The sequence below is a fragment of the Bufo bufo genome, chromosome 1, assembly GCF_905171765.1.
Source record: "Bufo bufo chromosome 1, aBufBuf1.1, whole genome shotgun sequence".
Classification (NCBI taxonomy): Eukaryota; Metazoa; Chordata; class Amphibia; order Anura; family Bufonidae; genus Bufo; species Bufo bufo.
The window spans coordinates 804,187,677-804,205,247 of NC_053389.1; positions in this window are offsets into that span (position 1 = coordinate 804,187,677).

The following is a 17,571-nucleotide window of genomic DNA, read 5'->3' on the forward strand; positions in this document are numbered from 1 at the left end:
TAAGTTCAGATAAGGAAAAAGGGGATTCCAGACTGGATTTCTGCTCTGGAGAGATGTTAGGAAGTTTAGCAGCTTTCAGGAAAGAAGATGTAGCGGAGGCACGAGTATTTGGGTCTGTGGCTGAGGGAAGGTTATATAAATCATTGTAAAATGAACGAAAATGGGCAGCAATCTGGTTAACTGAGAAGATAGGAGAGCCATCCTGCGAGGAAAGCTGGTGGACATGATTTGCTGATCTCCTCCCTTTAACTCTATTCATGACAAATTTTGTGGCTTTATCGCCATGTGCGAAAAATTTGTGCTGGAAACTCATGTAATATTTGGCCGCTCTAGAGGATAGGAGGGATCTTAGTTTGGCCCTATACTTCGATAATTCTTGGAATTCAGGGTCAGAGGGATTATTTTTGTGCTGCGACTCTAATCTCTGGATGTTTTTTAGTGTTTCATCAATTTCTCTTTCCCTTATTCTTTTTTGGTGGGTGCCAATATTGATGAATTGTCCCCTAATTACTGGTTTGTGAGCATCCCAAAGTGTGTTCACTGCTAATTCGGGGTTTTTGTTTAGTGAAAAATACTCAGTGATGTGTTTGGAAATTAAATCTACTGAGTCCTGGAAGCCCAGGAGGGATTCATTTAGGCGCCAGTTGAAGCACGAGGGCGTTTCGTTAGGGGCTGAGACAGAGAGAAATATAGGGGAGTGATCTGAAACATGTATGGAGCCAATAGACATCTCTCTACACAAGTGTAAGTGCTCTTTAGAGATAAAAAGGTAGTCTATTCTGTGATAGGTACCATGTGTTGGGGAGTAGAATGTGAAGTCTGAATCATTAGGGTGATGTGATCGCCAGACATCAATCAGGTGTAAATCCCATAGGGTATTTCTAATGGTTTTTAAAGCTTTATTTGAGTGGGAGGATTTGTGAGAAGAGGTATCCAGCTGTGGGAAGAGTGCTACGTTAAAGTCGCCCCCTGCTATTACTATACCCTCCTTAAATGATTCTATGACTGGGAATATGTCGGCAAACCACTGGGCCTGTTTAGAGTTAGGGACATATAAATTAATAAGGGTGTAAGTTTGAGGCCCTATAGTGCCTTTTAGTAGCATAAATCTCCCATCTGGGTCAAGGATTTGGCTAACAAATTTAAAGGGGATTTTCCTTTGCAAACCAATACTGACTCCACTAGAGGCCGAGGAACTACCCCCACAGTGATACCAATTGGAATAGTATGAAGATCGCATGTCAGGGTAGTGGTTGAAGCGGAGGTGTGTCTCTTGTAGGAAAATCACCCCAGCCCCGGCTTTTCTTAGAATGGTAAAGATTTGACTCCGTTTTGAAGGGGAATGAAAACCTTTAACATTGTAAGAGGCTACTGTCAGATCAGCCATTGGGTGTGGTGTGTGTGGTAGTACCTTGCTGCTGGTGTGACCTTCCCGGCGAGAATATAGCGGATTGGTGGTGATCCGCTGCTTCATACGTCTTGGAAGATGAAGTAGATAGGGGAGTATTCCTTTTCAGTGGAAGAAACAAATACCTTGGGTCAGGGATTAGGGGAGGGAACAGAATACAACAAGTTAAACAAACAACATAGTAGAGAGTAGACATTTTTAAATATGTCCTGATCGGGAGGGGGGTAATTGGTCTGTAGACCGGTTGGGAGATCGTATAACGCCCATGAGGAGGTATTAATAGGGCAAGAAAAGGATGGAAGGCCCTTAAGGCCAGTAGTGTCAGATGTATGAAATCACAATGGCTCTAAGATCTTAAATCAGAAAAGTGGGAGATTATGATTTCTAAAAAACAGCATCACATAAAGTATGCATGGATAGATCACTTATTACAATCTACTGTTCTTGAGAAAGGCTCCTCGGTGTAAGCTGCATGCCCCTTTTCTTGGAACGTGAGGACTTCGGTGTACGTGGCACTTCAAAGGGAGCCACCCTGGGGACATCAGGTAAGACATTTAAATCTTGAAAAAGTTCCCAGTTTTCAATCGGCAGTGCAGGTATATTCAGTAGCTCGTAGACAGCTGTGAGATCCGTGAAGGATGAGATGTTAACCCTCTTGCCCGCATATGTGAAAGCTAGGCCAAACGGATAAGACCAACGGTACAGCACTTTGTTAGAACGGAGCCAGTCTGTCAGGGGCTTGAGGGCCCTGCGTTTCTTCAAAGTTGAAGGAGCTAAGTCCTGGTATATATCAATCCTAGCATCTTCATATTCTATGTCATTGCGATTACGAGCCGCCTCTAGAATGGCGGTTTTCACTTGAAAATTGAGAAATTTGCATATAATGTCCCTGGACGGTTCGGTCGGCTTAGGCTTTGGTCTCAGGGCTCTATGAGCCCGTTCTATGACCACTTCGTGTGGGTAGTCAGGGCCCAGTAACGATCCACATATTTCAATAATAGTAGCCGAAATATCGCTGGGGGGGACCGATTCTGGCACTCCTCTAAATCTCAGGTTATTTCGGCGCCCCCTGTTTTCCTGATCTTCTAGGGGAGCATGGAGGTCATTCAAATACATTGCGCAGCGGCGAAAGGAATCTGTTACTGCAGACTGGTGGGTTAAGATGGCTGTTTGGTGCGATTCAAGGGTCTCCACACGCTCCCCAATATGCCTCACCTCGTGCCTGCAGGCTGACAGTTCTGCCAGGATCGGTTCCATTACTCTATTGAGAGCTCGGTCGAGGTATTTCCTTGTGATCGGCAACTCAGTAGTAGGATGGATATCCTCTGATCCGCTTTCTTCCTCCGATTGGGCAGATGCACGTTTCGGAGCTTTAGATTGCGGTGTCGGCGCCATCTTGGGCTCTCTGGCAGCTATCGTGGCGGCCGCTTTCTTGAGGAATTTCTCCATGTCTCCCCCAGGAATTAGATTTTTGGAGGTAGCAGGAGGATCACCGTGTCTGGCATTCCCGATTTTCACCATTCTTGCCACAATAAGCTAGTTTTAGCTGGCGTTAGGGACGATTCTCCTTACAGAGCAGAGAGCTATGCGACCATCTTCATCCGGCGCAAGCTCCGCCCCCCCTCCAGAGGTGTAACTTGACCGACATGCACTTTCTATAATACTGGTGTCTTCTTATTTGGTACAAGGGTCTTTGTGCCCAACATCTTAATTTTATACCACACAGTGAATGTTTTAAAATAAATCACACAAAATTGCTGTTTTTTTTATCTTTCCCACTAAAAATAAAATAGTAAAAGTTATTTACTACACCATATATACCCTAAAATAGTTCCTAGAAAAAAACACAACTCGTCCTGCAAAATTCAAGGTCTCATACAGCTAAACTGAAGAAGACTAAAGGCTAAAATCAGTTATGTCACTAAGGGGTTAACATCTTTACAATAAAAAGTTGACATTTTTTAGAGGGTTTTCTACTTTTGATGTGACAGTTGGACCGTGGCTCGCTATAGATAAGGCCTCATGCACACGACCGTTGTGTGCACCCGTGGCCGTTGTTCCGTTTTCCGTGATTTTCTGCGGACCCATTGACTTTCAATGGGTTTGTTGAAAACTTGGAAAATGCACCGTTTGTCATCCGCCTCCGTGATCCGTGTATCCTGTCCGTCAAAAAAATATGACCTGTCCTATTTTTTTGACGGACAACGGTTCACGGACCCATTCAAGTCAATGGGTCCGTGAAAAAACACGGATGCACACAAGATTGGCATCCGTGTCCATAGGCTACTTTCATACAGACGGATCCGAAGATCCGTCTGCATAAAAGCTTTTTCGTGAAAACTCAAATCCGACAGTATATTCTAACACAGAGGCATTCCCATAGTGATGGGGACGCTTCTAGTTAGAATATACTACTAACTGTGTACATGACTGCCCCCTGCTGCCTGACAGCACCCGATCTCTTACAGGGGGCTGTGATCCGCACAATTAACCCCTCAGGTGCCGCACCTGAAAGGCTTAATTGTGCGTATCATAGCCCCCTGTAAGAGATCAGGGGCTGCCAGGCAGCAGGGGGCAGACCCCCTCCCTCCCCAGTTTTAATTTCATTGGTGGCCAGTGCGGCCCCCCGGCCCCCCTCCCTCTATTGTATTAATTTCATTGGTGGCCAGTGCTGCCCCCCCCGGTCCCCCCTCCCTCCCTTTATTGTATTATCATTGGTAGTCAATTTTCGCCCCCCCCCTCATTGGTGGCAGCGGAGAGTTCCGATCGGAGTCCCAGTTTAATCGCTGGGGCTCCGATCGGTAACCATGGCAACCAGGACGCTACTGCAGTCCTGGTTGCCATGGTTACTTAGCAATATTAGAAGCATCATACTTATCTGCTGCGCTGTCTGTGACCGGCCGGGAGCTCCTGCTACTGGTAAGTGACAGATCATTAAGCAATGCGCCGCACAGACCTGTCACTTACCAGTAGGAGGAGCTGCCGACCGGTCACAGACAGCGCAGCAGGTAAGTATGATGCTTCTAATATTGCTAAGTAACCATGGCAACCAGGACTGCAGTAGCGTCCTGGTTGCCATGGTTACCGATCGGAGCCCCAGCGATTAAACTGGGACTCCAATCGGAACTCTCCGCTGCCACCAATGATCGTGGGGGGGGAGAGGGGAGGCCGCACACTGGCCACCAATGATATTAATACAATAGAGGGGGGGCCGGGGGGGCGCACACTGGCCACCAATGATAATACAATAGAGGGAGGGAGGGGAGGCCGGGGGGGGCGCACACTGGCCACCAATGATAATACAATAGAGGGGGGGCCGGGGGGGCCGCACACTTGCCACCAATGATAATACAATAGAGGGAGGGAGGGGGGGCCGCACACTGGCCACCAATGATATTCAAACTGGGGAGGGAGGGGGGTCTGCCCCCTGCTGCCTGGCAGCCCCTGATCTCTTACAGGGGGCTATGATACGCACAATTAACCCCTTCAGGTGCGGCACCTGAGGGGATAATTGTGCTGATCACAGCCCCCTGTAAAAGATCGGGTGCTGTCAGGCAGCAGGGGGCAGTCATGTACACAGTTCGCAGTATATTCTAACTTGAAGCGTCCCCATCACCATGGGAACGCCTCTGTGTTAGAATATACTGTCAGATATGAGTTTTCACGATGTAACTCAAATCCGATGGTACATTCTAACATAGAGGCGTTCCCATGGTGATGGGGACGCTTCAAGTTAAAATATACCATCGGATTGGAGAAAACTCCGATCCTATGGTATATTAACTCCTGACTTTACATTGAAAGTCAATGGGGGACGGATCCATTTGCAATTGCACTATATTGTGTCAACGTCAAACGGATCCGTCCCCATTGACTTGCATTGTAAGTCAGGACGGATCCGTTTGGCTCCGCACGGCCAGGCGGACACCAAAACGACTTTTTTTTCATGTCCGTGGATCCTCCAAAAATCAAGGAAGTATACATATAGGGTTCGGACCGCGCGTGTCATAAATAGATGGTATACAAACAGTTTTTTTATCCTTCTCCTTTTAGAAAAGTACCGAGGTTTATTAGTACATACTTACAAACATAAACTTTAAAATTCTCATAAAAAAATCCCAGTGTCTTTTTCTTTGCCCGACCCAGGCTTCGCTCCTTAAGTCAGGGGCACACATCATCTCTCCCTCCCCCTTCTTTTTTATTTGGTAGGCTAGAGTTATCAAGCACCTGATGTGCTACTCCAGACGCCTTCTCTTTTTTCTTCACTTAACCCTACACTTGTATCTCCTAGTTCTAAAGGGACGCAAGTCCTAATTCACATGGGAATAATTGTTCTACCAATTTTTTTTATTAAAACTTATTTATAACGGTTTGCAGGTCAAAATCTACATTCAGGCCCCCTGGTTGTAGCGTACATAATTCATATATCCACTTACTTTCTTTTTTATTAATTTTCTCTAGAAAGCTTCCTCCCCTCCAATGGTTTTGTACTAATTCTACCCCCATAAATTTTAGTCCCGCTGGGTTCTTTTGCTGATATTTTTTATAGTGCGCCGAGACGCCATGACTTTCCAGCCCCTTCTTAATATTTCTTATTTGCTCCTGCACCCGGACCTTAAGGGGTCTGATGGTACGTCCTACATACTGGAGGCCACAAGGGCACTCCAGTACATATACGACCCCCTTACTATGACAAGTCATCTCTCCCACTACTTCCAATTGTTTGCCTTTTACAATACTATTTACTATAGTACTATTTTGTAATCTTTCTGTTCTTTTTCTATTTTTACAGGCAATCCAAAAACCACACCAATTAAAACTGTTTTTTCTTTTTTTGTTTATATCCTCAGGTCGGTTGGCACTATGTACTAATTTATTTTGTAAATTATGTGCTCTTTTATAGATGACTAGTGGTTGTTCAGGAATTGCAGGTCCAAGTACTGGATCATTTTTCAGGATGGACCAGTTTCTTTTAATTGCATTTTTTAGTTCCCCAGAACATTGTGTGAACTGAGTTATGAACGAAAAACGAAAGTCAATTGTGTTTTTCGGTATTTTTGGATTATTTGGGGTTTTATTGTATCTTTTATACATCTCTCCAGTTTTTCACTCTCATATCCTTTTTCTAGGAAGCGGTTCTTTTATTATTTTACTCTGTTCTTTAAAAATAGCTGGCATTGTACCTAGAAACTGTCCTGTGGCTCACAGTTCCCCTGTCACCTTTTAAAAGAGGGAGGTGTTGCAAATATTGATATTAATTTGTGTCCAGCTCTTCCTCCTCTCTGGTGATTCTTGTGTATATGTTTGTGTATGCAGATTTGTGTCTGGTCATCTAGGGCCTTTGAAGTTGTCTTCTGGCTAGTCACACCTCAGCAACCGGAGGTAATATGGGGCTGACGTCATAAAACTCAAAAATCTAGCTTTACTCATATCTTCCACAGTGACATCAGAGGATGGGGTGAAGGATGTAGAAAGAGAACGTTCATAAGGTATGAAAAACCAGTGCTAGGTGTTACTTAGGGCTCACCGAAGTAGTGAAGATTTATCCTAGTTTTCTGCCTGCCCCTTCACCGGAGCCCATGCCGTCAACAGGAGTGTTAGGTTCCTGGTTTATTTCCTTTTATTTTTAGAAACTGTTGTGCATGTCATGTATTTCTGTATGTCTATTGTTCCCTTTTTTTGTATATATACAGTACAGACCAAAGGTTTGGACACACCTTCTCATTCAAAGAGTTTTCTTTATTTTCATGACTATGAAAATTGTAGATTCTCACTGAAGGCATCAAAACTATGAATTAACACATGTGGAATTATATACATAACAAACAAGTGTGAAACAACTGAAAATATGTCATATTCTAGGTTCTTCAAAGTAGCCACCTTTTGCTTTGATTACTGCTTTGCACACTCTTGGCATTCTCTTGATGAGCTTCAAGAGGTAGTCCCCTGAAATGGTTTTCACTTCACAGGTGTGCCCTGTCAGGTTTATTAAGTGGGATTTCTTGCCTTATAAATGGGGTTGGGACCATCAGTTGCATTGAGGAGAAGTCAGGTGGATACACAGCTGATAGCCCTACTGAATAGACTGTTAGAATTTGTATTATGGCAAGAAAAAAGCAGCTCAGTAAAGAAAAACGAGTGGCCATCATTACTTTAAGAAATGAGGGTCAGTCAGTCAGCCGAAAAATTGGGAAAACTTTGAAAGTAAGGGCTATTTGACCATGAAGGAGAGTGATGGTGTGCTGCGCCAGATGACCTGGCCTCCACAGTCACCGGACCTGAACCCAATCGAGATGGTTTGGGGTGAGCTGGACCGCAGAGTGGAGTAAAAAGGGCCAACAAGTGCTAAGCATCTCTGGGAACTCCTTCAAGACTGTTGGAAGACCATTTCAGGGGACTACCTCTTGAATCTCATCAAGAGAATGCCAAGAGTGTGCAAAGCAGTAATCAAAGCAAAAGGTGGCTACTTTGAAGAACCTAGAATATGACATATTTTCAGTTGTTTCACACTTGTTTGTTATGTATATAATTCCACATGTGTTAATTTATAGTTTTGATGCCTTCATAGTCATGAAAATAAAGAAAACTCTTTGAATGAGAAGGTGTGTCCAAACTTTTGGTCTGTACTGTATGTCCACCACTTGTACATGTTAGCAATGTTTGTTATTGCACACTAGTCCTCATCTCTACCAGGAAGGGTTAATTTTGTCTGGTCATGCCGAAGTTTTCCCTTGAAATGACATCCCCTGGTATTATGGCGACACCTAGTGGCGAATTTATGTTACTACTTTATGTGAGATACACGCTCATTAAGCTGTTTACCCATATTTTCTGGCTCGGGAGACCACCCGGTCCCTCGGAATAGTTCCCCTCCCTGAGTTAAGGAGTTAATTACTCTTAATACTGTTTGTCAAGTATGTTACTAATGATTTTCATACATGATGTGATCATTTGTTTGAGTCCGTGGAAGCGCATCAAGTGTTCCCCTTTCCCTCTTTCCCTGCTCTTCCCTCTCCCCCTCCCTTCCAACATATTCATTCTGAATTGCATGACTGGATCTAGGGAATGTACTACTTTTTACAGTGAATATGGCTAGTCTACATGTCTGCTCGTACAATGTGAAAGGTCTCAATGCTCCTCAAAAAAGGAGCCAAATATGTCACTTCTTACATAAAAGCAGAGTACAAGTAGCATGTCTACAGGAAACACATTTTCGAGCAAATCATGTTCCTAGGCTATCACATATGTTATACAATCAATGGTATCACAGCACCTCACCAGGTGCAGCAACCAGAGGTGTGAGTGTAGCTTTTCATAAAAATATACCCTTCGTTCACAAATCCACGCTGACGGACGCAGAAGGTAGATCTATTTTTGTGAAAGGAACGATAGGCCCACAAATGTACACAGTTGGTAATGTCTATGCTCCAAATGTGTCACAGGTCTCGTGGCTTGTTACAGCTTTAACTGATTTGAGCAGTTTTGAAGAGGGCATTGTTATCCTGACTGGTGATTTAAATGTCACGTTAATCCCTAGGCTAGACTCCTCTACGGGATCATCTGCTCTTTCCAATTCTGCTCTTCAGAGAATTAATGCTGCATTAACACAGGATGGGTATGTAGATGTATGGCGCAGTATGCACCCGGATGACAAGGATTACTCTTTTTACTCAACGGCCCACAAAATTTATCAGAGATTAGACTATATATTCCTGAAAGTACAATATCTCCAGTTTTGCATCTCTTCAAATATTGGATCAATTCTATTATCTGACCATGCCCCGATATTCATGTCATTAGTGATACCTAATATGCCAAAGTCAGAATTCCGATGGCGGCTAAATGAAACACTACTTAACAGCTCCAATATTCCGAAAATATCTCAGATTTTGCGAGAGTACTTTCAGATAAATAATACAGGTGATCTTTCATTTATGACTCTGTGGGAAGCTAACAAAACGGTTATAAGGGGGCATTTGATAGCTTTAGGTGTTTTCACAAAAAAGCAAAAACAAAAGAGAATTGAAGACTTAAATGGAAGAATTCAACTTCTAGAGAGACGCCATAGGCAATCTCAACAAGAGAGTGTACTATCACAGTTAAATAATCTCCGCTCAGAAATGAAAAATCTACTAAATGCCAACACAGCGAAGCTGTTCCTTTCCACGAAGTATAAATTCTACGCCCACGGTAATAAAGCCACCAAAGTGCTATTGTCCCAGATAAAGAAAAGGAAAGTATCCTCATATATATCTAAGATTAGGACACCTAACTCTGATATAGTACGCAAAACTGATTTAATTGCCCAACAGTTTTGTGACTTTTATAGCCAGCTGTATAATCTCAGGGGTACACTTTCTCCTTCTAGAGAGGAAAGCTTAAAGATAGCTACAAAACACTGGCTAGATAACCTAAACTTACCCGTATTAACTAAAGAGCAGTCAGTATCTTTAGATGTCCCCTTTTCATTAACAGAATTACAAATCGCACTGAAAGAGTCCCCTCTTCATAAAAGTCCAGGACCAGATGGCTTTCCGGTATCATATTATTCCTCCTTCAAGGAGATTTTATTGCCATATTTTCTGAACACCTGTAATGAGGCAAGGGAGAGAGGAGCCTTCAACAGTGACATGCTGCAAGCACAAATTTCCATCATTCCTAAACCAAAGAAAGACCATTCACTTTGTGCAAATTATAGACCTATATCGCTGCTCAATAATGACCTTAAGCTTTATGCAAAAATGTTAGCTAACCGATTAAAAAAATTCTTGCCAGACTTGGTCTCCCCGAAGCAAGTGGGTTTTGTTCCAGGCAGAGAAGGCAAAAACAATATTATTAGAGTGATACACCTTATGCAGCTGGCAAATGTACATTTACGCCTTTAGTTTTGCTTAGTACAGACGCCGAAAAGGCGTTCGACAGAGTGGATTGGCAATTCATGTCCCAAACATTGGCCAGGTTTGGTGTCCCTCAGTCCTTTATCGATGGGGTAATGGCAATGTACCGACATCCAACAGCAAGGGTCCTGGTGAATGGCACTCTCTCCCCTGCCTTCAAAATAACGAATGGTACTCGGCAAGGCTGTCCCTTGTCTCCTCTGCTGTTTATACTGACGATTGAAACATTGATATAGGCCTTACGACAGAACGAAGAGATAAAGGGGATGACAATAGGGGCGACGTACACTCAACAGCCGCTTTCGCGGATGACGTACTACTTATAGTCACCAACCCAAGAGAGGCTTTCCCGGTGAATATGTCTATCCTGGGACAATTTCACGACGTCTCTAATTTCTCGGTCAATTTTGCTAAATCAACAGTTTTTAATGTATCCTTACCGACACAGGAATTGAACTTACACCTGAATTCAATCAGTTGTATAATGAAAACTTCCTGTCAATTTCTCAACAATTAGAGGATCTGATTAGCTGCTGGGATATCCCCTTTGTCTCTTGGTTTGGCCGCAAATCCCTTATAAAAACAATACTTCTCCCCAAAGTGCTATATTATTACAGGCATTACCGATTCCTATTCCTCTAGCCTTTTTTAAAAAGGTTCAGAAGATTTTTTTAAAATTTCTATGGGGAGGAAAGAAAGCGAGAATGCCCTCGGCATATGTAATGCGACACCCCTCAAGAGGAGGTATGGGAGTACCGGATGTATACACTTACCATTAGGCGATCCTTTGTACAAGAGGTTTGGATTGGCTGCGCTCTACTCCGGGTCGACTGGACATCCTGGTAGAGGAAGCGATGTTGAATCTCCCTCTAAGGTCTCTACTATTTTTAGATAAGACAAAAATAAACAAGATGCTTATTACACATAGCTCAATCACTAAACATACAATAACTAGATGGTGTGCGTTGAATATGCTTCAGAAGCTAATGCCTAATTATGCTTTACTCATGCAGGTAAGGGACGTTCTATGTCAATCAAATTTATGTTTCTGGAACACAGTTAAAGAAGGAGACAAGAATAATGTGACGCCAATATTGTCCTTGTGCCAAAACGCTGACTTACCATCACTGTCAGAACTACAGATTCACTCTGCTTTTAAACAATGTAATACGTTTCAAATAGCGCACTGTTATCATACACTCAAGAAATTAACTAGAGCTCCAATATGGGGCACTGACCAGACTAAATTTGAAAAGATGGCATTACAAAGGCTAGAACCTAGAAAGAAGATCTCCATACTCTACTCTTCGATTAATTCCTCCACCGATACAAATAGATGCAGATTCATAGATAAATGGGAAAAGGAACTTGACATTACATTCGATAAAAGGGAGTTGCTGAAGGTATTAACGGCTCCAGGGAAAGTTTCTAGATTTGTAAAATTACAGGAGAATAGCTACAAAGTGCTCACCTACTGGTATTATGCACCACAACGTTTACACTCTATGTTTCCGGAGGTCAGCTCCATCTGCTGGAGGTGTGAGAAAACTATAGGGAATCAGAGCCATATCTGGTGGTTTTGTCCCAAAATCCAAACTTATTGGCAAGAGGTATGTGAAATTTTATCAAAAGTGTGTAGGATAACAGTAAGCGCATCACCAAAATTGTGTTTAATGGGAGAGTTAGCAAATGTGAAATCAAAAGAAGTCCCTGCTTTGTGTAAAACACTATTAGCGGCTGCCTGCCTTCTTGTGGCAGTATACTGGCGGAAGACAGATCCCCGCCAATACAACACTGGTTTATGAAAAGTGACCATATTTATAGATTGGAACAAATTGCACATTGGGATTCTAGGACGCCTCAACGTTTCTTAGATATATGGGGTCCATGGAAACATTTTAGAGGGTTTGCCGAATAAGCCAGTAATCCCTTTGAAAGGATTAAGACAAGTTCACAACGAGTCAGATTATAAGAGTATAGAATTAAAATACCCCTTACCTTCATTCCCTCAGACCTCCCTACCCCCTTCCTTTATTCTTCCCCCCCCCCTACCTTTTTCTTTGCAGATGTCCTCCAAAACCTTGTTCTACCAAATATTGCACTATACGGATTATGTCAATATCTGTATTTATACTGTATTGGTTGATGTTTAAGCATGCCAATATATTTATGCTTTGGTCATTGTCTACTTTGTCACGCCTATCGGCGTATTTTCTTTTGTCTATGAAACAATAAAAACATTTTTGAAAATAAAAACTAGGTATTACATGGCGCAATGTTCTGAATCCAGCCACCTTGCTGCTGGTGGATTTAGAAAAGGGGGATGGGCCTGCACAGAGCAGGAGACAAGGTGAAATCCAGGCCCTCATTTTTTAAATTTTTCAATTAGTCAGTGAGGAATGTCCATTTAAAATGACACATGAACCCAATTGTTATAGCATAGAGGGGTATGGAAACAAGTGGGTTGTCAAATGTTACTGGTGTACCACTCACTAACCTTTCTGCTGAGTACTTTGCAGATGGCTCGAGATCATGGGACAATGACCAAGGAGGATTAGTCGCCGGGTATGCCATATTTCAATTTGGTGAGGCAGTGATACAGAAAACCACTTCCTTATAGGTTCTTGACACAAGATGTGGAGCTGAAGGCACTCACTGCAGTGTGTAATCTTGATAAGGGAAAAGAGGCGAACATCCATACGGATTTGAGGTATGCGTTTGGTGTAGCACTTGACTGGAACGATTAAGCGGAGCTGCAGTTTCTTGAGCTCTGCAGGTAAGTCTATAAAGAATGCTGAGAATATACAACAGCTCTTGGACTCACTGATATTACATAAAAGGGCAAGAGTGGTGAAGGTGTCAGCACACACCAAAGGGCAGACCCCTGAAGCTCTGATGAATACATTGGAGGATCAGGCAGCTGAAATGACAGTATTACTCCCTTTGATGGCGGCTGCCCCATCAGCCATGCCTACAGTAGACATAGAATTACTGCAAACACTCCAGAACCAGACATCACCCGATAAGAAAAAGGTGTGGATGGAAGAAAGTGACATATATGGAGAAGACAGATCCTGGAGTGGAGCCGCCATGTTCCAGTCAGTGGTCCATTACTTCAAGGGTACTATCTCTCCTTGGGGAGAGAGCATCTTAGTCGGCGTGAGGAGACTTATAGTTCATTTATGCTCCTCTGGAATTCTGGGAAGAAAGGGATGCAAATGAGCTCTTAACAAGCTCTGCCTCTGATGCCACCAGATGTAAGGCAGCTTTCCTATAAGTCAATGTTCGACCCTTTAACTAGTCCTTGAGCCATGTTTCGGATATTAAATAAGCCAGCAAAATGCAGAGGACTCATACAGCATCTTATCACGTTTTATTATGATGTCAGCTTCTGTGGATAATGATGTGCTATCTAACCCTACTAACTATGTACCTTTTCAATGTTGAGGTTTGCTGATTATCATTCATATTCCATACTAACAAGCTACAGATGCTCTAGGCTGCTAGCCAAATATGATAAAGACTATTAGGCAATTTTCTAACTAGTATCTATATACTGTATAAACATCCGTGACTGTATGTTGACACCTGCTCTGAAATGAAATACAGAAATCATCATTGATCCCCCCTCCTCCCAGGTGTGTCTTTAGTTTGTTGATTCTCCAACGGCCGTTGAATTTATTACATAATTTAAAATTGAGGACCCATAGTTAATTTACTGACAACAATGAGCAAGCGAATCGAGTAATCGATTTGTTTGTGCAGACATCTAAATCATAACTTATATTGGAGATATAGCTGTTAGAAATTGAGTCCAATTTCTAATAGCTATATCATGCCTCCCAAGTGTCCCTCTTTTGGAAGGACAGTGTCTTTCTTTGACCAAAGTCTGTCTGTCCCTTTCTGCTCCTTTAACGTCCTTCTCTTTCATCTGCGAAATAATTGTGTGATACCATCTTGAAATGGCTGTGAATGCTGCTCAGTTTAATAATGGCTGCAGAAATGACCTGCTTCAGCCAGTGATTGGGTCTTTCACACAATACCTGGACTGTGGCCTTTCTCCAGAACTCATACCCCGTTTCCTGACACCATCGACAGGCAGACTAGAACAGTGGCTGGAACTGGCCCAGTTTGCTCTCGCTGTACTGTCCAGCTTGCAGTGTAATCTCAGAGAGGTTTTCTAGCACAGCAGGTGGTGTCCTCACACCCAAAGTTGTTCTCTGCCAGTGTACCAGACATCACATTTGTAGTGATCGGGGAAGCCGGCGTGTGTGTGGCAGACCCTGTCCTCCTGTGTGACAGGAGGATCTTGGCCTTGCACATTAGTTCCCATGGAGCCCCTGCTTGTGGCTTCATAGAAACATAGGGGGTCATTTATTAATCTGAAATACACTATCTGTGACTTCTCTCCACTCACACAAGGTCTAAAATTGTAGGCACGGCAGGTAAGTTTAATTTATGATTGTCTACGCCGAGGCCCCAGCACGTGAGCCGGAGGATGATGATGAAGAAGACTAGAATAAAGCACATACTGATTAATGCAATCAATCAAACAGTATTCCAAACTCCAAGAGTTGCTTGTTATACTTACCGGCTGCTGAATTCGATGGCGCCTTCTGGGTGGGCTTCTCTGCTCCGATTCAGATGGTGAAGACATCTGTACGAGACATAACTCAAGACCAAATGCAGATTAAAAACGGTATATGAACATGTTTAGTGCACCATTGACAGAGATATCACATTTATAAAATATTTATTTCAAGAACTTACTTTTGAGTAGATAAGCTCGTGTTTGCCCACAACAGAAAATTGTTCCAATGTACTTTTTCTTTTGTTATATGGCTTTTTGAAGATAAAAAAAAACAAGCAAAAAAAACAACAAACGCATTATTCCCAAGATCATGTTTTTGAAGCCCCCCTCAGTGCTATCTGCCCCCAGTGCCATAATTTCCCCCCATGCCATCAGCTCCCTCTTCCCCCTCAGTTCCATCAGCCCCCCCAGTGCCATAATCTCCCCCCATGCCATCAACCCCCCCCTCAGTGCCATAATCTCCCGCCATGCCATCAACCCCCCCTCAGTGCCATAATCTCCCCCCATGCCATCAGCACCCCCTCAGTGCCATTAACCCCTCACAGTGCCATCAGCCCACCCCTGTGCCATAATCTCCCCCCTGCCATTAGCCCCCCTCAGTGCCATCAGCCCCCTCAGTGCCATCAGCCCCCCTGAGTGTCATCAGCCCCCCTGTGCCATAATCTCCCCCTCAGTGCCATCAGCCCCCCCAGTGCCACAATCTCCCCCCAGTGATTGATATCAAATAGATAAGAAATTCCACGGCACATCCAAGGCGTAAAAAACAAGTGGATACTTTTATTCACCAGACAGCGACGTTTCGGTCCACTTGCTGGGACCTTTCTCAAGCAGGGACAAAGTGCAATGGTGCCATGTGCTTATTTATACAGGTTAAAGAAAATCACAGAAATAAGGTAATAATGCACTTAATAAAGTAGATGCAAGCATTATATATGGACAAAGTCCTCCCTCTGATGTGATAAAATCTGAGACACTATATTTTGATCAAAATACATCTGTGCCCGCCTACCAAGCGCCAAGGTGGTCTCAGGTCAGGAGGGTCCTATGCTAAACCTACCTAAGCCATTGGGCTTCTATGTTCAGGAGCGCAGACCCCGCACATATGGTGTGCTGCTCCTAGTCGCCTCCATGTGCATCAAGCATTATTACCTTATTTCTGTGATTTTCTTCAATAATATGGCCAGGGACTTCTGCACAGTTATATATAATACCGTGCAGGATGTTTTTATCTTAGTTTTTTCTGTGATTTTTTTTTATTTATACAGGTTAACATCATTATCAATCAAAGAGAATAATTAACCATATCTAATACATATTGTCCCAAATATCTCATCCTTATATCAAATCACAGTGTAAAGTGCTAGTGCATGGTAAAGTGCTAGCTATTTATAGCTTAAAATAATGTTTACATAAACATGCATAATATTATAAGACATAATTCATAAGTGATGTCATCAATGTAACATTAAAAACATATGTGCCAATGTCTAAAAACATCACCTCAGTGCAGGCGTCATTAATAAAAACATATGAGAAGGAAACCATAGAGTGGGCAGGGGCCCGGTCCACATGGAATTAGTGTTCTACTTTTCTCAATGCGCATGTCAGGACACCGATGCCAATAGTACAACGCGCTTCCGTGATGGTCACACGATCGCACATTAAGTCGCATGATCGTAAGTCCGATCATGTGACCGCATCGGAGTGACATGATGAGTTCCACTACAGAGAAGTCTGGAACCCAAGCCCCGTATGCTAGCAGGGACTATGTCATTAGAGCAGCGCGTAGCATAACACAAAAGTAACAATAGACATCAATCAGCATAGCATTTGCCATTATTTAAAAGGAAAATAAGTGTATACTTAAAATTATAAATGCACAATTGAATATGCCATGCGTACAGGGGAAATGGATCGAATAATAAAAAAAGGGGACCTATTAATGATCCTGACTACACATATCCCATAAACCAGAGGAGTATATCAAGTGGCCGATCCGCTATATATTGGTCTAAGTCTTACATATATCACACGGATCTCGCCGCATGTGGTTATAACCGGGATTTGCTGGTAACACTGTGGATCCATTCCTGGACGCACTGTGCATTCCCAACAAGTAATAATCCCAAATTGTACAGTCAACCATTCATTGGAGATTGGTTGACTGTACGGTGTATCATCTGGCCTCACCACGTGACAACATATTGGAAACCCGCATTTAGTCGCTGGGTATCTATTCCTAGACACCCAATGCAACTCCGCAAGGTCTAGTCACCATATTTAAGGTCTAGTCACCATATTTCAGGGAGATGTGGATGTCCCGTTACCATTGTAGTTGTACGAGGCAACCCACTGTCCACCTGATTATCCCCATGTGTATCTATTTGGACGGTCAAACTCAAGATATACCCCTCACTGTAATAAAGATAAACAATCCATATATATATATATATATCTCATAGTGCATGGCATAAATCAAAAGATCCAAGAGAGAATTAATAATAAAGTGAAGAAAATATATACAAGATTTTTTATTAATAAATAGATTTTTTTTAATATACAAAAAAACTCCATGAGAACCGCAGATCCATGCCGACTATAGAAACATAGAAACATAGAATGTGTCGGCAGATAAGAACCATTTCTAGTCTGCCCAATATACTGAATACTATGGA